This window comes from Oncorhynchus gorbuscha, unplaced genomic scaffold (genome assembly GCF_021184085.1).
Source record: "Oncorhynchus gorbuscha isolate QuinsamMale2020 ecotype Even-year unplaced genomic scaffold, OgorEven_v1.0 Un_scaffold_1102, whole genome shotgun sequence".
Classification (NCBI taxonomy): Eukaryota; Metazoa; Chordata; class Actinopteri; order Salmoniformes; family Salmonidae; genus Oncorhynchus; species Oncorhynchus gorbuscha.
In genome coordinates, this window is record NW_025745984.1 from 185,001 (window position 1) to 190,000 (window position 5,000).

A 5,000-nucleotide genomic window follows, 5' to 3' on the forward strand; every position below is an offset into this window, starting at 1 on the left:
GATCGCTGCCTCTAATTGGGGATGATACTTAGTGTGGTCCTTTACCCACCTGCGTCAGTGGGATATTGATCGCTGCCTCTAATTGGGGATGATACTTAGTGTGGTCCTTTACCCACCTGCGTCAGTGGGATATTGATCGCTGCCTCTAATTGGGGATGATACTTAGTGTGGTCCTTTACCCACCTGCGTCAGTGGGATATTGATCGCTGCCTCTAATTGGGGATGATACTTAGTGTGGTCCTTTACCCACCTGCGTCAGTGGGATATTGATCGCTGCCTCTAATTGGGGATGATACTTAGTGTGGTCCTTTACCCACCTGCGTCAGTGGGATATTGATCGCTGCCTCTAATTGGGGATGATACTTAGTGTGGTCCTTTACCCACCTGCGTCAGTGGGATATTGATCGCTGCCTCTAATTGGGGATGATACTTAGTGTGGTCCTTTACCCACCTGCGTCAGTGGGATATTGATCGCTGCCTCTAATTGGGGATGATACTTAGTGTGGTCCTTTACCCACCTGCGTCAGTGGGATATTGATCGCTGCCTCTAATTGGGGATGATACTTAGTGTGGTCCTTTACCCACCTGCGTCAGTGGGATGTTGTTTTGGTTTAGTGCCCACTTCACGTTCGTTTATTCTTTCGTTGTTTTTTTGAAGGTTCACTGTAATAAATATGTGTAACTCTGCTCACGCTGCTCCTTGGTCCGCTCATTAGGTATACGACCAACGTGACTTATCAATTCTTCTCAGAAAGGTTTGAGGCTAAATATGAATAAACATGAGCTGATGGCCAATCATAACCATTCATTTATTTTAATTACATAATATCCCCTTATATAGTACAGTTATATATCTGGGAGTTGTTGTCACAAAGGACAGTAACGCAAGTGTGAAATCACATCTTGAAAACAATTTATCGAAAGCCAAAGCTATTCTTTTAACAGTTGGCTTCAAACAATTTTACTGATGAAAATGTAAAGTGTGTCTAGGATAATTTATCCAGTTTCATCATTAGCTGTCCCTGCTCAGGTTATAAAAATGTTCAACCAAACTCACCTGGTCTGATGACTCCTTGCTGTCCCCAGTCCACCTGGCCGTGCTGCTGCTCCAGTTTCAACTGTTCAGCCTGCGGCTATGGAACCCTGACCTGTTCACCTGGCCTTGCTGATGCTCCAGTTTCAACTGTTCAGCCTGCGGCTATGGAACCCTGACCTGTTCACCTGGCCGTGCTGCTGCTCCAGTTTCAACTGTTCTGCCTGCGGCTATGGAACCCTGACCTGTTCACCTGGCCGTGCTGCTGCTCCAGTTTCAACTGTTCTGCCTGCGGCTATGGAACCCTGACCTGTTCACCTGGCCGTGCTGCTGCTCCAGTTTCAACTGTTCTGCCTGTGGCTATGGAACCCTGACCTGTTCACCTGGCCGTGCTGATGCTCCAGTTTCAACTGTTCTGTTCCATTGACAGTGTCAAGGTTCATTACATAAGGGTTTTAAGACCCTACGATGATGGTGATAGAGGATGAAGGGTTCTTTTTATTATTCTAAATTATATTTATCCATCAAATGAATGTTTAATAATGATATTCAATGTAGAGTGTAATGACTCTACATGTTGAGGGACATCGGAAACTACTGAATGTGTTTTGCTGTGGTCATATTACCCCTTTCTGGGTGGAGTTAGGTGATTTATTCTTTTCAAATAAAATTTATATTGACGACAAAAACAACAACAAAAAAAGTTACAAACAATGAAGTCGAATTGTGTTTATTCCAAGATGGTAATGATGTCAATTTCCTGGACGATAATTTCATTGTCAAATGATTTATACATAAAGGGAGATGTTTTTCATTTAGCTGACATTTTTTGTGTGTAATCATTAGGATTTTGTTTAAAAACAAACATACTCTGAAACTCATAGGCTTCAATACAACCTGATATCACATTTGAATGTGTTCAAGACCTCTATTTTTTATTTATTTTTTAAGTTCTTATACCTTTGTGTTTGGTGGAGGCCTCAGTGTACCTCAGTGGGGCGCTGATGAGGGGAGGACGGCTCATCGTTAATGTCTGTGACCAGGGTTTGGTGGAGGCCTCAGTGGGGCGCTGATGAGGGGAGGACGGCTCATCGTTAATGTCTGTGACCAGGGTTTGGTGGAGGCCTCAGTGTACCTCAGTGGGGCGCTGATGAGGGGAGGACGGCTCATCGTTAATGGCTGTGACCAGGGTTTGGTGGAGGCCTCAGTGGGGCGCTGATGAGGGGAGGACGGCTCATCGTTAATGGCTGTGACCAGGGTTTGGTGGAGGCCTCAGTGGGGCGCTGATGAGGGGAGGACGGCTCATCGTTAATGTCTGTGACCAGTGTTTGGTGGAGGCCTCAGTGGGGTGCTGATGAGGGGAACACGGCTCATCGTTAATGTCTGTGACCAGTGTTTGGTGGAGGCCTCAGTGGGGCGCTGATGAGGGGAGGACGGCTCATCGTTAATGTCTGTGACCAGTGTTTGGTGGAGGCCTCAGTGGGGCGCTGATGAGGGGAACACGGCTCATCGTTAATGTCTGTGACCAGTGTTTGGTGGAGGCCTCAGTGGGGCGCTGATGAGGGGAGGACGGCTCATCGTTAATGTCTGTGACCAGTGTTTGGTGGAGACCTCAGTGGGGCGCTGATGAGGGGAACACGGCTCATCGTTAATGGCTGTGACCAGGGTTTGGTGGAGGCCTCAGTGGGGCGCTGATGAGGGGAGGACGGCTCATCGTTAATGTCTGTGACCAGGGTTTGGTGGAGGCCTCAGTGGGGCGCTGATGAGGGGAGGACGGCTCATCGTTAATGGCTGTGACCAGTGTTTGGTGGAGGCCTCAGTGGGGCGCTGATGAGGGGAGGACGGCTCATCGTTAATGGCTGTGACAAACACACGGACAACAGCGTTTGATGTGTTCCACTGATTCTGCTCCAGCCATTACAACCAGACCGTCCTCCCTAATCAAGGTGTCACCAACCTCCTGTGATGTACCTTGGCTCAATATGCATTTTCAGTGTATAATCCGACTTCCGTATATGTTTATTATGTACAATTTGAAAAGTTAAATAAAACATTGAACCGTTTTTTTCCTCAACAAAAAAAAAAAAAAAAACATGATGCGAGATGGGATCGAATCCACGGTTAAAAAAACACTGTCAATTACGAGTGGCGTAGCGGTCTAAGACACTGCATCTCAGTGCTGGAGGCGTCACTACAGACACCCTGGTTCGATAGCAGGCTATATCACATCCAGCCGTGATTGAGAGTCCCATAGTGCGGCGCATAATTGGCCCAATCGTCCTCCTGGTTTGGCCCCTGTGTGTATGTCGTCATTGTAAATTAGAATATGTTAAATGTAAATGTAAATGTTCTTATTAAACTGACTTGTTAAAATAAAAAATAATTTTAAGGACCTAATTTTCCTTTGTTCCAAACCCCAAAAAAGCACATGAATGTGTGTAAAACAGATAAACATTTTAAAAAAGTTGGGATTTTTCTCATTGTGAAAACATGAAAATGTCTTAAACGTCAGTAGTATCTAGTAGCAGAACAGAACAAGACGAATTTGAATTTGTGGGCGTATCCAACGCTTCTTTGGGCTGTGATTGGTTGTTAAGTGCTTCTCCGTCACTATGACGTTGTCACAGCTTCCGTGTTTTTGGTTTGTTTTTACTTTGTCTCTGTAATGTACACGTGGGTCTACTGGAGAGATTTAATAATAAACAGGTATATAAACACCATTAAACTACTTTTCATATCAATTGTACTAACTCGCTAGATAACAATCTTAACGTACCGAAACAAAATGACACTGACTGTATAACTAATCTGATTTAGCCTCGGTAGATCGCTTGTTAACGTGGATAACGTCAGCTGTCGTTACTTAGCAGGCGAAGGCATGTTTGTTACATCGTACCACTGTCTGTCCAATGTATAATATAAACTCTGTAATTAGCTAGTGTATCTAGTAAAACAGTGCAACTCATATATCTGTGTGCAGCAGACAGACAGACAGACAGACAGACAGACAGACAGACAGACAGACAGACAGACAGACAGACAGACAGACAGGCAGGCAGACAGACAGACAGACAGACAGACAGACAGACAGACAGACAGACAGACAGACAGACAGACAGACAGACAGACAGACAGGCAGGCAGGCAGGCAGACAGACAGACAGACAGACAGACAGACAGACAGGCAGACAGGCAGACAGACAGGCAGGGATGTGATGCGCAGTTAAGTCGTCCAGATGTTTCCCAGCCTAAACAGATCGGACCGTTACATGCATATATTATTACCACGTTTTGTTATGGTTTTTTTTTTTTGTCTTTGGACTCCGGTGAGTTTTTTTTTTCTCCGGCTGTTGGGGCACACGACATTTTTTCTCTCGAGGCGAGCCGAAGTGTACTTACTCCCCGTCGTCGGGTGATTATTTAATTCATTTATAACGTCATCAGGGCGAGAAACCGCATCTCAGTGCTAGAGGCGTCACTACAGTCCCTGGTTCGAATCCAGGCTGTATCACATCTGGCCGTGATTGGGAGTCCTATAGGGCGGCACACAATTGGCTGAGCGTCAGCCGGGGTAGGCCGTCATTGTAAATAAGAAGTTGATCTTAACTGACTTGCCTAGTTAAATTAAACAATCAGGCCATTTGTTTATCTATTTTCCCTTTTGTACTTTAACTATTTGTACATCTTTTCAACCCTGTATATAGACATAATATGACATTTGTAATGTCTTTATTATTTTAGGAACTTCTGAGAGTGTAATGTTTACTGTTAATTTTTTATTGTTTATTTCAGTTTTGTTTATTATCTAATTCAGTTGCTTTGGCAACGTTAACACGTGTTTCCCATGACAATAAAATTGAATTGAATGGAATTGAATTGTATTTGAATTGTTTGGTCAACAGTAGAGATTCTTCAATAACGTCTGTCATTCAACGAGAAAGTTTTCATGCAAATAATAAATAAAATAA